The sequence below is a fragment of the Pseudophryne corroboree genome, chromosome 5 (assembly GCF_028390025.1).
Source record: "Pseudophryne corroboree isolate aPseCor3 chromosome 5, aPseCor3.hap2, whole genome shotgun sequence".
NCBI lineage: Eukaryota > Metazoa > Chordata > Amphibia > Anura > Myobatrachidae > Pseudophryne > Pseudophryne corroboree.
The window spans coordinates 2,978,213-3,000,904 of NC_086448.1; the positions used below are offsets into that span (position 1 = coordinate 2,978,213).

The following is a 22,692-nucleotide window of genomic DNA, read 5'->3' on the forward strand; positions in this document are numbered from 1 at the left end:
ACACACATGTGACTGTCATCCCTAGGGTCAGTTGTGTGGTGGTGTACAGCTGTGTGTCTGATTACACACATGTAACTGTCATCCCTAGGGTCAGTTGTGTGGTGGTGTACAGCTGTGCGTCTGATTACACACATGTGGCTGTCATCCCTAGGGTCAGTTGTGTGGTGGTGTACAGCTGTGTGTCTGATTACACACATGTGGCTGTCATCCCTAGGGTCAGTTGTGTGGTGGTGTACAGCTGTGTGTCTGATTACACACATGTAGCTGTCATCCCTAGGGTCAGTTGTGTGGTGGTGGTGTACAGCTGTGCGTCTGATTACACACATGTGTCTGTCATCCCTAGGGTCAGTTGTGTGGTGGTGGTGTACAGCTGTGTGTCTGATTACACACATGTAGCTGTCATCCCTAGGGTCAGTTGTGTGGTGGTGTACAGCTGTGTGTCTGATTACACACATGTAGCTGTCATCCCTAGGGTCAGTTGTGTGGTGGTGGTGTACAGCTGTGTGTCTGATTACACACATGTAGCTGTCATCCCTAGGGTCAGTTGTGTGGTGGTGTACAGCTGTGTGTCTGATTACACACATGTAGCTGTCATCCCTAGGGTCAGTTGTGTGGTGGTGGTGTACAGCTGTGTGTCTGATTACACACATGTGGCTGTCATCCCTAGGGTCAGTTGTGTGGTGGTGTACAGCTGTGTGTCTGATTACACACATGTAGCTGTCATCCCTAGGGTCAGTTGTGTGGTGGTGGTGTACAGCTGTGTGTCTGATTACACACATGTAGCTGTCATCCCTAGGGTCAGTTGTGTGGTGGTGTACAGCTGTGTATCTGATTACACACATGTAGCTGTCATCCCTAGGGTCAGTTGTGTAGTGGTGTACAGCTGTGTGTCTGATTACACACATGTAGCTGTCATCCCTAGGGTCAGTTGTGTGGTGGTGTACAGCTGTGCGTCTGATTACACACATGTGACTGTCATCCCTAGGGTCAGTTGTGTAGTGGTGTACAGCTGTGTGTCTGATTACACACATGTAGCTGTCATCCCTAGGGTCAGTTGTGTGGTGGTGTACAGCTGTGCGTCTGATTACACACATGTGACTGTCATCCCTAGGGTCAGTTGTGTGGGGGTGTATAGCTGTGTGTCTGATTACACACATGTGGCTGTCATCCCTAGGGTCAGTTGTGTGGTGGTGTACAGCTGTGTGTCTGATTACACACATGTGACTGTCATCCCTAGGGTCAGTTGTGTGGTGGTGTACAGCTGTGCGTCTGATTACACACATGTGACTGTCATCCCTAGGGTCAGTTGTGTGGTGGTGTACAGCTGTGCGTCTGATTACACACATGTGTCTGTCATCCCTAGGGTCAGTTGTGTGGTGGTGTACAGCTGTGTGTCTGATTACACACATGTAGCTGTCATCCCTAGGGTCAGTTGTGTGGTGGTGTACAGCTGTGTGTCTGATTACACACATGTGACTGTCATCCCTAGGGTCAGTTGTGTGGGGGTGTATAGCTGTGTGTCTGATTACACACATGTGGCTGTCATCCCTAGGGTCAGTTGTGTGGTGGTGTACAGCTGTGTGTCTGATTACACACATGTGACTGTCATCCCTAGGGTCAGTTGTGTGGTGGTGTACAGCTGTGCGTCTGATTACACACATGTGACTGTCATCCCTAGGGTCAGTTGTGTGGTGGTGTACAGCTGTGCGTCTGATTACACACATGTGTCTGTCATCCCTAGGGTCAGTTGTGTGGTGGTGTACAGCTGTGTGTCTGATTACACACATGTAGCTGTCATCCCTAGGGTCAGTTGTGTGGTGGTGTACAGCTGTGTGTCTGATTACACACATGTGACTGTCATCCCTAGGGTCAGTTGTGTGGTGGTGTACAGCTGTGTGTCTGATTACACACATGTAGCTGTCATACCTAGGGTCAGTTGTGTGGTGGTGTACAGCTGTGTGTCTGATTACACACATGTGTCTGTCATCCCTAGGGTCAGTTGTGTGGTGGTGTACAGCTGTGTGTCTGATTACACACATGTAGCTGTCATCCCTAGGGTCAGTTGTGTGGTGGTGTACAGCTGTGTGTCTGATTACACACATGTAGCTGTCATCCCTAGGGTCAGTTGTGTGGGGGTGTACAGCTGTGTGTCTGATTACACACATGTGACTGTCATCCCTAGGGTCAGTTGTGTGGTGGTGGTGTACAGCTGTGCGTCTGATTACACACATGTGACTCTCATCCCTAGGGTCAGTTGTGTGGTGGTGTACAGCTGTGCGTCTGATTACACACATGTAGCTGTCATCCCTAGGGTCAGTTGTGTGGTGGTGGTGTACAGCTGTGTGTCTGATTACACACATGTAGCTGTCATCCCTAGGGTCAGTTGTGTGGTGGTGGTGTACAGCTGTGTGTCTGATTACACACATGTGGCTGTCATCCCTAGGGTCAGTTGTGTGGTGGTGTACAGCTGTGCGTCTGATTACACACATGTGGCTGTCATCCCTAGGATCAGTTGTGTGGTGGTGTACAGCTGTGCGTCTGATTACACACATGTGACTGTCATCCCTAGGGTCAGTTGTGTGGTGGTGTATAGCTGTGTGTCTGATTACACACATGTAGCTGTCATCCCTAGGGTCAGTTGTGTGTTGGTGTACAGCTGTGCGTCTGATTACACACATGTGACTGTCATCCCTAGGGTCAGTTGTGTGGTGGTGGTGTACAGCTGTGTGTCTGATTACACACATGTGACTGTCATCCCTAGGGTCAGTTGTGTGGTGGTGTACAGCTGTGTGATTACACACATGTAGCTGTCATCCCTAGGGTCAGTTGTGTGGTGGTGTTGTACAGCTGTGTGTCTGATTACACACATGTAGCTGTCATCCCTAGGGTCAGTTGTGTGGTGGTGTACAGCTGTGCGTCTGATTACACACATGTGACTGCCATCCCTAGGGTCAGTTGTGTGGTGGTGTACAGCTGTGTGTCTGATTACACACATGTGACTGTCATCCCTAGGGTCAGTTGTGTGGTGGTGTACAGCTGTGCGTCTGATTACACACATGTGACTGTCATCCCTAGGGTCAGTTGTGTGGTGGTGTACAGCTGTGTGTCTGATTACACACATGTAGCTGTCATCCCTAGGGTCAGTTGTGTGGTGGTGTACAGCTGTGTGTCTGATTACACACATGTGACTGTCATCCCTAGGGTCAGTTGTGTGGTGGTGTACAGCTGTGCGTCTGATTACACACATGTGACTGTCATCCCTAGGGTCAGTTGTGTGGTGGTGGTGTACAGCTGTGCGTCTGATTACACACATGTGTCTGTCATCCCTAGGGTCAGTTGTGTGGTGGTGTACAGCTGTGTGTCTGATTACACACATGTGGCTGTCATCCCTAGGGTCAGTTGTGTGGTGGTGGTGTACAGCTGTGTGTCTGATTACACACATGTGGCTGTCATCCCTAGGGTCAGTTGTGTGGTGGTGGTGTACAGCTGTGTGTCTGATTACACACATGTGACTGTCATCCCTAGGGTCAGTTGTGTGGTGGTGTACAGCTGTGCGTCTGATTACACACATGTAGCTGTCATCCCTAGGGTCAGTTGTGTGGTGGTGTACAGCTGTGTGTCTGATTACACACATGTGACTGTCATCCCTAGGGTCAGTTGTGTGGTGGTGTACAGCTGTGTGTCTGATTACACACATGTGACTGTCATCCCTAGGGTCAGTTGTGTGGTGGTGTACAGCTGTGTGTCTGATTACACACATGTGACTGTCATCCCTAGGGTCAGTTGTGTGGTGGTGTACAGCTGTGCGTCTGATTACACACATGTGGCTGTCATCCCTAGGGTCAGTTGTGTGGTGGTGGTGTACAGCTGTGTGTCTGATTACACACATGTGACTGTCATCCCTAGGGTCAGTTGTGTGGTGGTGTACAGCTGTGTGTCTGATTACACACATGTGACTGTCATCCCTAGGGTCAGTTGTGTGGTGGTGTACAGCTGTGTGTCTGATTACACACATGTAGCTGTCATCCCTAGGGTCAGTTGTGTGGTGGTGGTGTACAGCTGTGTGTCTGATTACACACATGTGACTGTCATCCCTAGGGTCAGTTGTGTGGTGGTGTACAGCTGTGTGTCTGATTACACACATGTGACTGTCATCCCTAGGGTCAGTTGTGTGGTGGTGTACAGCTGTGTGTCTGATTACACACATGTGGCTGTCATCCCTAGGGTCAGTTGTGTGGTGGTGTACAGCTGTGTGTCTGATTACACACATGTGGCTGTCATCCCTAGGGTCAGTTGTGTGGTGGTGTACAGCTGTGTGTCTGATTACACACATGTAGCTGTCATCCCTAGGGTCAGTTGTGTGGTGGTGGTGTACAGCTGTGTGTCTGATTACACACATGTGGCTGTCATCCCTAGGGTCAGTTGTGTAGTGGTGTACAGCTGTGTGTCTGATTACACACATGTGGCTGTCATCCCTAGGGTCAGTTGTGTGGTGGTGTACAGCTGTGTGTCTGATTACACACATGTAGCTGTCATCCCTAGGGTCAGTTGTGTGGTGGTGGTGGTGTACAGCTGTGTGTCTGATTACACACATGTGACTGTCATCCCTAGGGTCAGTTGTGTGGTGGTGGTGTACAGCTGTGCGTCTGATTACACACATGTGGCTGTCATCCCTAGGGTCAGTTGTGTGGTGGTGGTGTACAGCTGTGTGTCTGATTACACACATGTAGCTGTCATCCATAGGGTCAGTTGTGTGGTGGTGGTGTATAGCTGTGTGTCTGATTACACACATGTGACTGTCATCCCTAGGGTCAGTTGTGTGGTGGTGTACAGCTGTGCGTCTGATTACACACATGTGACTGTCATCCCTAGGGTCAGTTGTGTGGTGGTGTACAGCTGTGCGTCTGATTACACACATGTAGCTGTCATCCCTAGGGTCAGTTGTGTGGTGGGGGTGTATAGCTGTGTGTCTGATTACACACATGTAGCTGTCATCCCTAGGGTCAGTTGTGTGGTGGTGTACAGCTGTGTGTCTGATTACACACATGTAGCTGTCATCCCTAGGGTCAGTTGTGTGGTGGTGTACAGCTGTGCGTCTGATTACACACATGTGGCTGTTATCCCTAGGGTCAGTTGTGTGGTGGTGTACAGCTGTGCGTCTGATTACACACATGTGACTGTCATCCCTAGGGTCAGTTGTGTGGTGGTGTACAGCTGTGTGTCTGATTACACACATGTAGCTGTCATCCCTAGGGTCAGTTGTGTGGTGGTGTACAGCTGTGTGTCTGATTACACACATGTGACTGTCATCCCTAGGGTCAGTTGTGTGGTGGTGTACAGCTGTGTGTCTGATTACACACATGTGGCTGTCATCCCTAGGGTCAGTTGTGTGGTGGTGTACAGCTCTGCGTCTGATTACACACATGTGACTGTCATCCCTAGGGTCAGTTGTGTGGTGGTGTACAGCTGTGCGTCTGATTACACACATGTGACTGTCATCCCTAGGGTCAGTTGTGTGGTGGTGTACAGCTGTGCGTCTGATTACACACATGTGGCTGTCATCCCTAGGGTCAGTTGTGTGGTGTTGTACAGCTGTGCGTCTGATTACACACATGTGACTGTCATCCCTAGGGTCAGTTGTGTGGTGGTGGTGTACAGCTGTGCGTCTGATTACACACATGTGACTGTCATCCCTAGGGTCAGTTGTGTGGTGGTGTACAGCTGTGCGTCTGATTACACACATGTGGCTGTCATCCCTAGGGTCAGTTGTGTGGTGGGGGTGTATAGCTGTGCGTCTGATTACACACATGTGGCTGTCATCCCTAGGGTCAGTTGTGTGGTGGGGGTGTATAGCTGTGCGTCTGATTACACACATGTGGCTGTCATCCCTAGGGTCAGTTGTGTGGTGGTGTACAACTGTGCGTCTGATTACACACATGTAGCTGTCATCCCTAGGGTCAGTTGTGTGGTGGTGTACAGCTGTGCGTCTGATTACACACATGTGACTGTCATCCCTAGGGTCAGTTGTGTGGTGGTGGTGGTGTACAGCTGTGCGTCTGATTACACACATGTGGCTGTTATCCCTAGGGTCAGTTGTGTGGTGGTGTACAGCTGTGCGTCTGATTACACACATGTGTCTGTCATCCCTAGGGTCAGTTGTGTGGTGGGGGTGTACAGCTGTGTGTCTGATTACACACATGTGGCTGTCATCCCTAGGGTCAGTTGTGTAGTGGTGTACAGCTGTGTGTCTGATTACACACATGTGGCTGTCATCCCTAGGGTCAGTTGTGTGGTGGTGTACAGCTGTGTGTCTGATTACACACATGTGGCTGTCATCCCTAGGGTCAGTTGTGTGGTGGTGTACAGCTGTGTGTCTGATTACACACATGTGGCTGTCATCCCTAGGGTCAGTTGTGTGGTGGTGTACAGCTGTGTGTCTGATTACACACATGTAGCTGTCATCCCTAGGGTCAGTTGTGTGGTGGTGGTGTACAGCTGTGTGTCTGATTACACACATGTGGCTGTCATCCCTAGGGTCAGTTGTGTAGTGGTGTACAGCTGTGTGTCTGATTACACACATGTGGCTGTCATCCCTAGGGTCAGTTGTGTGGTGGTGTACAGCTGTGTGTCTGATTACACACATGTAGCTGTCATCCCTAGGGTCAGTTGTGTGGTGGTGGTGTACAGCTGTGTGTCTGATTACACACATGTAGCTGTCATCCCTAGGGTCAGTTGTGTGGTGGTGTACAGCTGTGCGTCTGATTACACACATGTGGCTGTCATCCCTAGGGTCAGTTGTGTGGTGGTGTACAGCTGTGTGTCTGATTACACACATGTGGCTGTCATCCCTAGGGTCAGTTGTGTGGTGGTGTACAGCTGTGTGTCTGATTACACACATGTGGCTGTCATCCCTAGGGTCAGTTGTGTGGTGGTGTATAGCTGTGCGTCTGATTACACACATGTAGCTGTCATCCCTAGGGTCAGTTGTGTGGTGGTGTACAGCTGTGCGTCTGATTACACACATGTAGCTGTCATCCCTAGGGTCAGTTGTGTGGTGGTGTACAGCTGTGTGTCTGATTACACACATGTGGCTGTCATCCCTAGGGTCAGTTGTGTGGTGGTGGTGTACAGCTGTGTGTCTGATTACACACATGTGGCTGTCATCCCTAGGGTCAGTTGTGTGGTGGTGTACAGCTGTGTGTCTGATTACACACATGTAGCTGTCATCCCTAGGGTCAGTTGTGTAGTGGTGTACAGCTGTGTGTCTGATTACACACATGTAGCTGTCATCCCTAGGGTCAGTTGTGTGGTGGTGTACAGCTGTGTGTCTGATTACACACATGTGACTGTCATCCCTAGGGTCAGTTGTGTGGTGGTGTACAGCTGTGCGTCTGATTACACACATGTAGCTGTCATCCCTAGGGTCAGTTGTGTGGTGGTGTACAGCTGTGTGTCTGATTACACACATGTAGCTGTCATCCCTAGGGTCAGTTGTGTGGTGGTGTACAGCTGTGTGTCTGATTACACACATGTGACTGTCATCCCTAGGGTCAGTTGTGTGGTGGTGGTGTACAGCTGTGTGTCTGATTACACACATGTGACTGTCATCCCTAGGGTCAGTTGTGTGGTGGTGTACAGCTGTGTGTCTGATTACACACATGTGACTGTCATCCCTAGGGTCAGTTGTGTGGTGGTGTACAGCTGTGTGTCTGATTACACACATGTGGCTGTCATCCCTAGGGTCAGTTGTGTGGTGGTGTACAGCTGTGCGTCTGATTACACACATGTAGCTGTCATCCCTAGGGTCAGTTGTGTGGTGGTGGTGTACAGCTGTGTGTCTGATTACACACATGTGACTGTCATCCCTAGGGTCAGTTGTGTGGTGGTGTACAGCTGTGCATCTGATTACACACATGTAGCTGTCATCCCTAGGGTCAGTTGTGTGGTGGTGGTGTACAGCTGTGTGTCTGATTACACACATGTGACTGTCATCCCTAGGGTCAGTTGTGTGGTGGTGTACAGATGTGCGTCTGATTACACACATGTGACTGTCATCCCTAGGGTCAGTTGTGTGGTGGTGTACAGCTGTGCGTCTGATTACACACATGTGACTGTCATCCCTAGGGTCAGTTGTGTGGTGGTGTACAGCTGTGCGTCTGATTACACACATGTAGCTGTCATCCCTAGGGTCAGTTGTGTGGTGGTGTACAGCTGTGTGTCTGATTACACACATGTGACTGTCATCCCTAGGGTCAGTTGTGTGGTGGTGTACAGCTGTGCGTCTGATTACACACATGTAGCTGTCATCCCTAGGGTCAGTTGTGTGGTGGTGGTGTACAGCTGTGTGTCTGATTACACACATGTGACTGTCATCCCTAGGGTCAGTTGTGTGGTGGTGTACAGATGTGCGTCTGATTACACACATGTGGCTGTCATCCCTAGGGTCAGTTGTGTGGTGGTGTACAGCTGTGCGTCTGATTACACACATGTGGCTGTCATCCCTAGGGTCAGTTGTGTGGTGGTGGTGTACAGCTGTGTGTCTGATTACACACATGTAGCTGTCATCCCTAGGGTCAGTTGTGTGGTGGTGTACAGCTGTGTGTCTGATTACACACATGTGGCTGTCATCCCTAGGGTCAGTTGTGTGGTGGTGGTGTACAGCTGTGCGTCTGATTACACACATGTAGCTGTCATCCCTAGGGTCAGTTGTGTGGTGGTGTACAGCTGTGCGTCTGATTACACACATGTGGCTGTCATCCCTAGGGTCAGTTGTGTGGTGGTGGTGTACAGCTGTGCGTCTGATTACACACATGTGGCTGTCATCCCTAGGGTCAGTTGTGTGGTGGTGTACAGCTGTGCGTCTGATTACACACATGTGGCTGTCATCCCTAGGGTCAGTTGTGTGGTGGTGGTGTACAGCTGTGCGTCTGATTACACACGTGGCTGTCATCCCTAGGGTCAGTTGTGTGGTGGTGGTGTACAGCTGTGCGTCTGATTACACACATGTGGCTGTCATCCCTAGGGTCAGTTGTGTGGTGGTGTACAGCTGTGTGTCTGATTACACACATGTAGCTGTCATCCCTAGGGTCAGTTGTGTGGTGGTGTACAGCTGTGTGTCTGATTACACACATGTGGCTGTCATCCCTAGGGTCAGTTGTGTGGTGGTGGTGTACAGCTGTGCGTCTGATTACACACATGTAGCTGTCATCCCTAGGGTCAGTTGTGTGGTGGTGTACAGCTGTGCGTCTGATTACACACATGTGACTGTCATCCCTAGGGTCAGTTGTGTGGTGGTGGTGTACAGCTGTGTGTCTGATTACACACATGTGACTGTCATCCCTGGGGTCAGTTGTGTGGTGGTGTACAGCTGTGCGTCTGATTACACACATGTGGCTGTCATCCCTAGGGTCAGTTGTGTGGTGGTGTACAGCTGTGCGTCTGATTACACACATGTGACTGTCATCCCTAGGGTCAGTTGTGTGGTGGTGTACAGCTGTGTGTCTGATTACACACATGTAGCTGTCATCCCTAGGGTCAGTTGTGTGGTGGTGTACAGCTGTGTGTCTGATTACACACATGTGGCTGTCATCCCTAGGGTCAGTTGTGTGGTGGTGTACAGCTGTGCGTCTGATTACACACATGTGGCTGTCATCCCTAGGGTCAGTTGTGTGGTGGGGGTGTATAGCTGTGCGTCTGATTACACACATGTGGCTGTCATCCCTAGGGTCAGTTGTGTGGTGGTGTACAGCTGTGCGTCTGATTACACACATGTGGCTGTCATCCCTAGGGTCAGTTGTGTGGTGGTGGTGTACAGCTGTGCGTCTGATTACACACATGTGACTGTCATCCCTAGGGTCAGTTGTGTGGTGGTGGTGTACAGCTGTGCGTCTGATTACACACATGTGACTGTCATCCCTAGGGTCAGTTGTGTGGTGGTGTACAGCTGTGCGTCTGATTACACACATGTAGCTGTCATCCCTAGGGTCAGTTGTGTGGTGGTGTACAGCTGTGTGATTACACACATGTGGCTGTCATCCCTAGGGTCAGTTGTGTGGTGGTGTACAGCTGTGTGTCTGATTACACACATGTAGCTGTCATCCCTAGGGTCAGTTGTGTGGTGGTGTACAGCTGTGCGTCTGATTACACACATGTGACTGTCATCCCTAGGGTCAGTTGTGTGGTGGTGTACAGCTGTGTGTCTGATTACACACATGTGACTGTCATCCCTAGGGTCAGTTGTGTGGTGGTGTACAGCTGTGTGTCTGATTACACACATGTAGCTGTCATCCCTGGGGTCAGTTGTGTGGTGGTGTACAGCTGTGTGTCTGATTACACACATGTGACTGTCATCCCTAGGGTCAGTTGTGTGGTGGTGTACAGCTGTGCGTCTGATTACACACATGTGACTGTCATCCCTAGGGTCAGTTGTGTGGTGGTGTACAGCTGTGTGTCTGATTACACACATGTGGCTGTCATCCCTAGGGTCAGTTGTGTGGTGGTGGTGTACAGCTGTGTGTCTGATTACACACATGTAGCTGTCATCCCTAGGGTCAGTTGTGTGGTGGTGTACAGCTGTGTGTCTGATTACACACATGTAGCTGTCATCCCTAGGGTCAGTTGTGTGGTGGTGGTGTACAGCTGTGTGTCTGATTACACACATGTAGCTGTCATCCCTAGGGTCAGTTGTGTGGTGGTGTACAGCTGTGCGTCTGATTACACACATGTGACTGTCATCCCTAGGGTCAGTTGTGTGGTGGTGTACAGCTGTGTGTCTGATTACACACATGTGGCTGTCATCCCTAGGGTCAGTTGTGTGGTGGTGTACAGCTCTGCGTCTGATTACACACATGTGACTGTCATCCCTAGGGTCAGTTGTGTGGTGGTGTACAGCTGTGCGTCTGATTACACACATGTGGCTGTTATCCCTAGGGTCAGTTGTGTGGTGGTGTACAGCTGTGTGTCTGATTACACACATGTAGCTGTCATCCCTAGGGTCAGTTGTGTGGTGGTGTACAGCTGTGCGTCTGATTACACACATGTAGCTGTCATCCCTAGGATCAGTTGTGTGGTGGTGTACAGCTGTGTGTCTGATTACACACATGTGACTGTCATCCCTAGGGTCAGTTGTGTGGTGGTGTACAGCTGTGTGTCTGATTACACACATGTGGCTGTCATCCCTAGGGTCAGTTGTGTGGTGGTGTACAGCTCTGCGTCTGATTACACACATGTGGCTGTCATCCCTAGGGTCAGTTGTGTGGTGGTGGTGTACAGCTGTGCGTCTAATTACACACATGTTGTGTTATGGTCTGCAGCCGACAGCGCTGGTTTCCCCTATCACGTAGACCATATATAATTTAGTTTGGTACTGGAGCACCATCTCTGCAGAGCATCGCAGCACCCCAGGGTGCGCAGGCAGACAGTTTGGAACCAGTGTTCTAGAGTAAGAAATGATTAGCACAGCTTTGTGTACTCAGTAACATCACAACGTATGTGTGCTTCCCTGACACTGACAGTCACACAATGACGCTGCAGCATTTGTCAGCCGTGTCACGTTGGATGTTCTCAGGATTCTGTGCTCTGTCTGCAGGTTATTCTCCTAGTGACACAGTAATATACCACACACCAGTGTGCAGGTGTTACTCACCAGTGTGTGACGTTAGTAATGATGGTATATATACGCACATCTGATACACCAGTGACCAGTCACACTGTCCTAGAATAATATCGCTTCCATGTAGTAACATAATCCAGCGTGACTGGTTTATAAATGTCATTATTATTATAGGAACGTAGCTTATCAAATATACTTATATACCTCCTTCTGCACACATCAGGGTCAAGGGTCATGAATACTCAGCAATAAACAAGTGTAGAATAGCGTATACAGAACAAAGCGGGCCGGTTATTTTAAATCCATATTTCCAACTTTTCTCTTACGTCCTAGAGGATGCTGGGGACTCCGTAAGGACCATGGGGAATAGACGGGCTCCGCAGGAGACATGGGCACTAAAAAGAACTTTAGGTATGAGTGTACACTGGCTCCTCCCTCTATGCCCCTCCTCCAGACCTCAGTTAGATACTGTGCCCAGAGGAGACTGGGTGCATTACAGGGAGCTCTCCTGAGTTTCTCTGAAAATACTTTTCTCTGACGTCCTAGTGGATGCTGGGACTCCGTAAGGACCATGGGGAATAGCGGCTCCGCAGGAGACAGGGCACAAAATAAAAGCTTAAGGATCAGGTGGTGTGCACTGGCTCCTCCCCCTATGACCCTCCTCCAAGCCTCAGTTAGATTTTTGTGCCCGGCCGAGAAGGGTGCAATCTAGGTGGCTCTCCTGAGCTGCTTAGAATAAAAGTTTAGTTTAGGTTTTTTTATTTTCAGTGAGTCCTGCTGGCAACAGGCTCACTGCATCGTGGGACTAAGGGGAGAAGAAGCGAACTCACCTGCGTGCAGAGTGGATTGGGCTTCTTAGGCTACTGGACATTAGCTCCAGAGGGACGATCACAGGTACAGCCTGGATGGGTCACCGGAGCCGCGCCGCCGTCCCCCTTACAGAGCCAGAAGAGACGAAGAGGTCCGGTGAAATCGGCGGCAGAAGACATCCTGTCTTCAGACTAAGGTAGCGCACAGCACCGCAGCTGTGCGCCATTGCTCTCAGCACACTTCACACTCCGGTCACTGAGGGTGCAGGGCGCTGGGGGGGAGCGCCCTGAGACGCAATATAACAGTATATACCTTAGGTGGCAAAAAGAATACATCACATATAGCTCCTGGGCTATATGGATGTATTTTAACCCCTGCCATTTTTACACAAAAAAGCGGGAGATAAGGACGTCGTGAAGGGGCGGAGCCTATCTCCTCAGCACACAAGCGCCATTTTCCCTCACAGCTCCGCTGGAAGGACGGCTCCCTGACTCTCCCCTGCAGTCCTGCTTCAGAATCAGGGTAAAAAAGAGAAGGGGGGGCATTTTTGGCAGCAAATAACGATAATAACAGCAGCTATAAGGGAATAACACTTATATAAGGTTATCCCTGTATATATATAGCGCTGGGTGTGTGCTGGCAGACTCTCCCTCTGTCTCTCCAAAGGGCTAAGTGGGGTCCTGTCCTCTATCAGAGCATTCCCGGTGTGTGTGCTGTGTGTCGGTACGCGTGTGTCGACATGTATGAGGAGGAAAATGATGTGGAGGCGGAGCAGTTGCCTGTGTTGGTGATGTCACCCCCTAGGGAGTCGACACCTGACTGGATGATTGTATTTAAACAATTAAGTGATAATGTCAGCAATTTGCAAAAAACTGTTGACGACATGTGACAGCCGGCAAATCAATTAGTGCCTGTCCAGGCGTCTCAGACACCGTCAGGGGCGCTAAAACCCCCGTTACCTCAGTGGGTCGACACAGACCCTGACACAGATACTGAGTCTAGTGTCGACGGTGACGAGACAAACGTAATGTCCAGTAGGGCCACACGTTACATGATCACGGCAATGAAAGAGGCATTGAACCTTTCTGACACTACAAGTACCACAAAGAAGGGTATTATGTGGGGTGAGAAAAAACTACCAATAGTTTTTCCTGAGTCAGAGGAAATAAATGAGGTGTGTGATAAAGCGTGGGTTTCCCCCGATAAAAAAACAGCTAATTTCTAAAAAATTATTAGCATTATATCCCTTCCCGCCAGAGGTTAGGGCGCGTTGGGAAACACCCCCTAGGGTAGATAAGGCGCTCACACGTTTATCTAAACAAGTAGCGTTACCGTCTCCTGATACGGCCGCCCTCAAAGAACCAGCTGATAGAAGGCTGGAAAATATCCTAAAAAGTATATACACACATACTGGTGTTATACTGCGACCAGCAATCGCCTCAGCCTGGATGTGCAGTGCTGGAGTCGCATGGTCGGATTCCCTGACTGAGAATATTGATACCCTGGATAGGGACAATATTTTGTTAACTATAGAACATTTAAAGGATGCATTGCTATATATGCGTGATGCACAGAGGGATATTTGCACCCTGGCATCAAGAGTAAGTGCTATGTCCATCTCTGCCAGAAGAGCGTTATGGACGCGACAGTGGTCAGGGGATGCGGATTCCAAACGGCACATGGAAGTATTGCCGTATAAAGGGGAGGAGTTATTTGGGGCTGGTCTATCGGACCTGGTGGCCACGGCAACGGCTGGGAAATCCACCTTTTTACCCCAGGTCACTTCACATCAGCAGAAAAAGACACCGTCTTTTCAAACTCAGTCCTTTCGTTCCCATAAGTACAAGCGAGCAAAAGGCCACTCCTTTCTGCCCCGGGGCAGAGGAAGAGGAAAAAGACTGCATCGCGCAGCCGCTTCCCAGGAGCAGAAGCCCTCCCCTGCTTCTGCCAAGTCTTCAGCATGACGCTGGGGCTTTACAAGCAGACTCAGATATGGTGGGGGCCCGTCTCAAGAATTTCAACGCGCAGTGGGCTCACTCGCAAGTGGATCCCTGGATTCTACAGGTAGTATCGCAGGGGTACAAACTGGAATTCGAGGCGTTTCCCCCTCGTCGGTTCCTGAAGTCTGCTTTACCAAAGTCTCCCTCCGACAGGGAGGCAGTTTTGGAAGCCATTCACAAGCTGTATTCCCAGCAGGTGATAATCAAGGTACCCCTCCTGCAACAGGGAAAGGGGTATTATTCCACGCTGTTTGTGGTACCGAAGCCGGACGGCTCGGTGAGACCAATTTTAAATCTGAAATCCTTGAACACTTACATAAAAAGGTTCAAATTCAAGATGGAGTCACTCAGAGCAGTGATAGCGAACCTGGAAGAAGGGGACTATATGGTGTCTCTGGACATCAAAGATGCTTATCTCCACGTCCCAATATACCCTTCTCACCAAGGGTACCTCAGGTTTGTAGTACAAAACTGTCATTATCAGTTTCAGACGCTGCCGTTTGGATTGTCCACGGCACCTCGGGTCTTTACCAAGGTAATGGCCGAAATGATGATTCTTCTACGAAGAAAAGGCATTTTAATTATCCCTTACTTGGACGATCTCCTGATAAGGGCAAGATCCAGGGAACAGTTAGAAGTCGGAGTAGCACTATCTCAGGTAGTGTTACGTCAGCACGGGTGGATTCTAAATATTCCAAAATCGCAGCTGATTCCAACGACACGTCTACTGTTCCTAGGAATGATTCTGGACACAGTCCAGAAGAAGGTGTTTCTCCCGGAGGAAAAGGCCAGGGAGTTATCCGAGCTAGTCAGGAACCTCCTAAAACGATGTCTTGATAAAGACCAGCTGAGAGTGTGGATCTATTCGAATATACTACATAGATATTCTACAATTGACGGTCAAGCACCAGCAGAGGGAGTTTCTGAATTCGGGACTGTCACAGCATTAATTCATTATCCTGGAGGTGAACCCATAATATCCGTGGATGGTAACTATTCATTAAATTGCTATATGTGTGCACACATGTTCAAATTGGAACATTTAAAGAACTGAGGACCTCCAAACACACTCAGTGTTTGGAACGCCATTTATAGCCTTTTCATCTTCCAACAAGTGGACATTATGAATTTTAGTTGCATCAAATTCTAAGCCTCATAATTTCAGTAACACATAGCCATAATAATGGTTGTATATGAATTGTCTATATCATGATATTAAGTACGCATTATATAGGCTGATTGAAGGCCAGTCAGGTTGTACTACTTCATTAATTTTATTCATTTTTAATAAAAATTGTTAACAATTTGTTATTGTCAAATATTTTAATTGTATAGTAAATAGTCTCCTTTATCAGTGCGGACAGCGCTCTTGATTTTCTACAGGGTGTCACACCCCTGTAGTCAGTGTGTTTTCTCAGTGCATCAGTGCACGAGGGTCCTGGGAAAAATGGTGGCTTCCTACGAAGCGATTCCATTCGGAAGATTCCATGCAAGAACGTTTCAGTGGGATCTACTGGACAAATGGTCCGGATCGCATCTGCAGATGCATCAGCGGATAACCCTGTCGCCAAGGACAAGGGTGTCTCTCCTGTGGTGGCTGCAGAGTGCTCATCTACTAGAGGGCTGCAGATTTGGCATTCAGGATTGGATCCTGGTAACCACGGATGCCAGCCTGAGAGGCTGGGGAGCAGTCACACAGGGAAGGAATTTCCAGGGCTTGTGGTCAAGCATGGAAACATCTCTTCATATAAACATTCTGGAACTAAGGGCCATTTACAATGCCCTAAGTCAAGCAAAACCTCTGCTTCAGGGTCAGGCGGTGTTGATCCAATCGGACAACATCACGTCAGTCGCCCACGTAAACAGACAGGGCGGCACGAGAAGCAGGAGGGCAATGGCAGAAGCTGCAAGGATTCTTCGCTGGGCGCAAAATCATGTGATAGCACTGTCAGCAGTGTTCATTCCGGGAGTGGACAACTGGGAAGCAGACTTCCTCAGCAGACACGACCTTCACCCGGGAGAGTGGGGACTTCACCCAGAAGTCTTCCACCTGATTGTAAACCGTTGGGAAAAACCAAAGGTGGACATGATGGCGTCACGTCTAAACAAAAAACTGGACAGATATTGCGCCAGGTCAAGGGACCCTCAGGCAATAGCAGTGGACGCTCTGGTAACGCCGTGGGTGTACCAGTCAGTGTATGTGTTCCCTCCTCTGCCTCTCATACCAAAAGTACTGAGAATCATAAGAAGGAGAGGAGTAAGAACTATACTCGTGGTTCCGGATTGGCCAAGAAGGACTTGGTACCCGGAACTTCAAGAGATGCTCACGGACGAACCGTGGCCTCTACCTCTAAGAAAGGACCTGCTACTGCAGGGGCCTTGTCTGTTCCAAGACTTACCGCGGCTGCGTTTGACGGCATGGCGGTTGAACGCCGGATCCTGAGGGAAAAAGGCATTCCAGAAGAAGTCATCCCTACTCTGGTCAAAGCCAGGAAGGACGTAACCGCAAAACATTATCACCGCATTTGGCGTAAATATGTTGCGTGGTGTGAGGCCAAGAAGGCCCCTACAGAGGAATTTCAACTGGGTCGTTTCCTTCATTTCCTGCAAACAGGACTGTCTATGGGCCTAAAATTAGGGTCCATTAAGGTTCAAATTTCGGCCCTGTCGATTTTCTTCCAGAAAGAACTGGCTTCAGTACCTGAAGTTCAGACATTTGTAAAAGGGGTGCTGCACATACAGCCTCCTTTTGTGCCTCCAGTGGCACCTTGGGATCTCAATGTTGTGTTGAGTTTTCTAAAGTCACATTGGTTTGAACCACTTTCCACTGTGGACTTAAAATATCTCACATGGAAGGTGTCGATGCTGTTAGCCTTGGCTTCAGCCAGGCGTGTGTCAGAATTGGCGGCTTTATCATATAAAAGCCCTTACTTAATTTTTCATTCTGACAGGGCGGAATTGAGGACTCGTCCTCAATTTCTACCTAAGGTGGTTTCTGCATTTCACATGAACCAACCTATTGTGGTACCTGCGGCTACCAGGGACTTAGAGGACTCTAAGTTGCTTGACGTTGTCAGGGCCTTGAAAATATATGTTTCCAGGACGGCTGGAGTCAGAAAATCTGACTCGCTGTTTATCCTGTATGCACCCAACAAGCTGGGTGCTCCTGCTTCAAAGCAGACGATTGCTCGTTGGATTTGTAGTACAATTCAGCTTGCACATTCTGTGGCAGGATTGCCACAGCCAAAATCAGTAAAAGCCCATTCCACAAGGAAAGTGGGCTCATCTTGGGCGGCTGCCCGAGGGGTCTCGGCTTTACAACTTTGCCGAGCAGCTACTTGGTCAGGGGCAAACACGTTTGCTAAATTCTACAAATTTGATACCCTGGCTGAGGAGGACCTGGAGTTCTCTCATTCGGTGCTGCAGAGTCATCTGCACTCTCCCGCCCGTTTGGGAGCTTTGGTATAATCCCCATGGTCCTTACGGAGTCCCAGCATTCACTAGGACGTCAGAGAACATAAGATTTTACTTACCGATAAATCTATTTCTCGTAGTCCGTAGTGGATGCTGGGCGCCCATCCCTAGTGCGGATTGTCTGCAATACTTGTATATAGTTATTGTTACAAAAATTCGGGTTATTATTGTTGTGAGCCATCTTTTCAGAGGCTCCTTTGCGTTTATCATACTGTTAACTGGGTTCAGATCACGAGTTGTACGGTGTGATTGGTGTGGCTGGTATGAGTCTTACCCGGGATTCAATATCCTTCCTTATTATGTACGCTCGTCCGGGCACAGTATCCTAACTGAGGCTTGGAGGAGGGTCATAGGGGGAGGAGCCAGTGCACACCACCTGATCCTTAAGCTTTTATTTTGTGCCCTGTCTCCTGCGGAGCCGCTATTTCCCATGGTCCTTACGGAGTCCCAGCATCCACTACGGACTACGAGAAATAGATTTATCGGTAAGTAAAATCTTATTTTGTTAGGTTTTTTATTTTCAGGGAGCACTGCTGGCAACAGGCTCCCTGCATCGTGGGACTGAGGGGAGAGAAGCAGCCCTACTTTAAATGATAGGCTCTGCTTCTTAGGCTACTGGACACCATTAGCTCCAGAGGAAGTCAGAACGCAGGTCTCCCCTAGCGGTTCGTCCCAGAGCCGCGCTGCCGTCCTCCTTGCAGAGCCGGAAGATAGAAGCCGGGTGAGTATAGGAAGGCAGAAGACTACAAAGGCGGCAGAAGACTTCATGATCTTCACTGAGGTAACGTGCAGCGGTAACGCTGTGCGCCATTGCTCCCACACATACATACACACACAGCGCACACTGTTGGGTGCAGGGCGCGGGGGGGGGACGACAAGAAGCTGCAAATTCCCAAAAGGATTCTTATGGCGTATCCTTTCCCGATCAAGGACAGGATACGGTGGGAATCATCCCCAAGGGTGGATAAAGCGTTGACGCGCCTTTCCAAAAAGGTGGCGCTGCCGTCTCAGGATACTGCTGCCCTCAGGGATCCTGCTGATCGCAAGCAGGAAAATACCTTGAAGTCAATTTACACTCATGCCGGTACATTACTTAGAATGGCAATAGCGTCGGCCTGGGTTTGTAGCGCTGTACTAGCGTGGACAGATACCTTATCTACTGATATGGGTACGATGGATGGGGATTTTATCTTATTGACCCTGGGACATATTAAGGATGCGGTCCTTTATATGAGAGAGGCTCAGAGGGATATAGGCATACTGGGGTCCAGAGCGAACGCTATGGCATTTTCTGCCAGGCGAGCACTGTGGACTCGACAGTGGTCGGGTGATGCCGACTCAAAACGGCATATGGAGGTTTTACCTTACAAGGGTGAGGAGTTGTTTGGGGAAGGTCTCGCGGACCTGGTCTCCACAGCTACTGCAGGTAAATCAACCTTTTTACCTTATGTTTCCTCACAGCCTAAGAAAGCGTCACATTATCAGATGCAGTCCTTTCGTCCGCATAAATCCAAGAGAGTACGGGGATCTTCCTTTCTTTTTCATCCACTAGGGGTCACTGGAGTACTCTTGGGATATGGACGGGCGGAGCCGAACAAAGGCACTGAATATTCAAATTTAGGACCCTCCCACCCCTCCATATCCCCGAGTACCTCAGTGTACTGTCTCAGTGTTTTTTCGGTGCTCACAGCACGAACATCGGCTTGTGGTATAGCCACACTTGGATTTTTATTTTTAAATTTTATTTTTAATTTTTATTTTTACAACTTAGCACATCCCTTCCCAGTTTCTGAAAAAACATGGGTCCGGGATAGTGCCGCTGCACGGGCAGCGCATGGCGTGTCGGTCCTCACAAAGAGCACCCTCACAGCCACAGACAGCATGGCGTGTCGGTCCTCACAAAGAGCACCCTCACGGCCACAGACAGCACTGCTTCTACAAACAGCAGCCAGGACTAGAGAGCTGGACGGGCTTGCAAAAAGCCGTCGCAGCCAATAGATCACTGGAAGCTGACTGCGTCACAAGGACTACAGAGCTGACGGAGCTTACACAACGAAGCCCCGTTGCAGCCATGAGTCACACCACTGAAGCTGGACGGGGCTTATACAGAAAGTCCCGCCACAGCCAGAAGTTACAGAAAGGTAGGCTGGGGAGCGGGGCGGTCAGCGCAGGCTGCCGCCCCGCTATGTGTGGGTTAATGTGAATACAATACAGCTCCGTCCCGCCGCACAGCAGGGGGAGCTCATACCCGCCAAGACAGCCACTACCTTCTGAGGAGATGCTCCGGCAGCCGCCAACTCCGTCCTGCCGCATAGCAGGGGGAGATCAGACGACGCTAAACAGCCGCTATGTATCACACAGACGGGGACATCAAGCCGCCCGTCCCAGCGCTCCGGTCGCCGCCAAGCTCCCTCCTGCCGCAGCAGGGGGAGTTCATACGAAGCAGCTGCTCCGTCTGACATCAGGCCGCCCGTCCCAGCGCTCCGGTAGCCGCCAGTCCGTCCTGCCGCACACTGGGCTCCGTACGGCTGCACAGCAGGTAAGCCATACTTAGTACCAGTATGACCGCCGCTCCGTCACGGCCTGCAAATGCCAGGGCAGGCTTCCAACGGCCGCCCAGCTACGTCCGGCCGCCCATCAGTCTCACTACAGAGACGATCACAAGTGCAGGCTTCCCGCAGATGATCATAGGGGGGGAAGAGGCACGGTGGAAGCTGGCGGATATATGACCAGCTGGGTATATATATATTTATATATATATCTATCACAGATATAAGCTTGTTACCGATACTGACAGTAATAATTGAACTATATTACTGGCTGTGATTTTCAGAGTTTAACCTATATTAATGGCTGCTATTAACAAAGCTAGGGAGCCTATATTAATATATTAATATTAATGTCTGATGTGATCATGGCCTATCAGCTTATATATATATTTATTCATAGAACAGTTGTAACCGTCCTGTGGTTATACTGTATAATAACCTATACGGAAAGGTCAGCATGGCAAACGGGCCATTTTAACCATGCTGCCTGTTGTTTTCCAGTTTGTGATTCTGGAACATTCCTGCCCTACATCTCTAAGCCACTGGAGGCGCAGGGGTGTTAGTGGGAAATTTTAATCGGCATGTAAACTGTTTTTCTACATGATTCTAGAACATTCCTGCCCTACATCTCTAAGCCACCAGAGGCGTAGGGGGGTTAGTAGGAATTTGGTTCGGGTTTCATAGGCCATGTGAACTGCTTTTCACATAAAGATTACTCTGTTTTTTCTTCACAGCGAATAAATCTTTAGTTTTACTAAAGATTTCCGTAGAGAGAATCAACCTTGAGTTTAATATTATTATGCTGTTCACCAATACAATATATATATATGACATGATAACGTCATAAGGCGTGCAATGGCTGTCCGTGGCCTATTGGGGTGTCTGTCTGCATAGCGAGTAAGGCTCTAGTACAGACCAAAAACAAACAAAAAAAAAAAAAAAAAAAAATAACATTGGCATCGGAGTCTCGGAAGTTATTCCGCCAGCTCTAACAAAAGACAGTTTTCCAGAGGAATTCCCTTTGGGTACCACAGTGCTTATTTAACTGGTCTTATAATGTAATGCACGATTCTATGTCAAATCTCACACCGATAACCACGAGTGAGAAGGGTTCATTAGACCAGCACTCAGATAGTGCAGGGTTGTTGCGAACATACATTGCTAAATTACAGGGAGTCAATGTCTCCATTGTTCCACTTAGTAGACTTTGACCACTATTTAATCGTTTACAATATGACGCCATCCGACATTGGTAAATGCGTCTGTGTCAAACATAAAGACCCATGAAACATTTGGGTCACTAGACATTACGGTTAAAAGAAGCTACAGAGTATATCTGTAAAGCTTCTAACGACGTTTCATCGTCGCCAGTTCAGCACGACAAGGCCACAGCTTGTTGGTCCTACATTTGATATTCAGCCGTTAATCGAAACGGAATTCTTGTGCCGGCATTTAATCCCTTTAGACTTCAGTTTCAAGGCGGTGATACAAACACTCACGCCTTGTAACGACAGGTCGCTACGGTCTGCAAGCCAGTAGTTGATGACCTCTTTTCCAATTGTGGGAGCGCGTCTTTACATGTTACCTTTGCGGGGTTTCCAGACTTCAACAGGGTCATGACTGCCTCTGTCGAACGGATTGGCAGGTAGCCATTTGGTCTCTACTGGGTTTCAGCTGTCTTTATAATACAGGCAGAGTCATGGTGGCTTATTCCCCTCTGGTTGGGGTAACCAATCCATACAGCTCCGTCGCAGTTGCAATCAACAAATCACTTACTGCAGTTTGAAAATGGATTTGCTGCGGGTAGTATTGGCATATTGGAGCCACAAAATACTGGCATTTGCAATGCGTATATACCCATTCCGGTTTGTTCATCACAGGTTTTAGCGTTTGCAATTCGCCACAACCATTAACCATTTCATGTCTACCGTTGCTTATCGCTTTGGGTATTTACCAAAAGTGATGTTGGGATGATAGCTCATCTCACATACGAACTCTGTCTCAACAAAGTTCCTCTAAACTTGCGCTACTAAGGTATACTGCGGTAGCAGATCAAGTTCGAAAACAATCGCATCTAATTCCGTCTAAACGATGTCAATGCCTAGGTAAGATGATAAATACGGTAAATCAAAGACTTTTACCTACTACACCAGCAATAACAAATGTACGTCTAGTAATTAGTGCAAAACACGCACACTAGCGGTACATTGGTGTATTCACCTATTACGAATAACGATGTGTTTTCAAT

The 22,692-nt window shown here is 49.1% G+C and overlaps 1 protein-coding gene and 1 pseudogene across 6 annotated transcripts in view; both read left to right on the forward strand.

Moving 5' to 3' along the window:
* Nucleotides 1–22,692, forward strand: part of CPSF1 (cleavage and polyadenylation specific factor 1) — a 465,036-nt gene that overhangs the window by 249,574 nt on the left and 192,770 nt on the right. The gene's annotated exons all lie outside the window — the stretch shown is intronic.
* On the forward strand, nucleotides 21,157–21,264 carry LOC134931323 (U5 spliceosomal RNA; annotated as a pseudogene).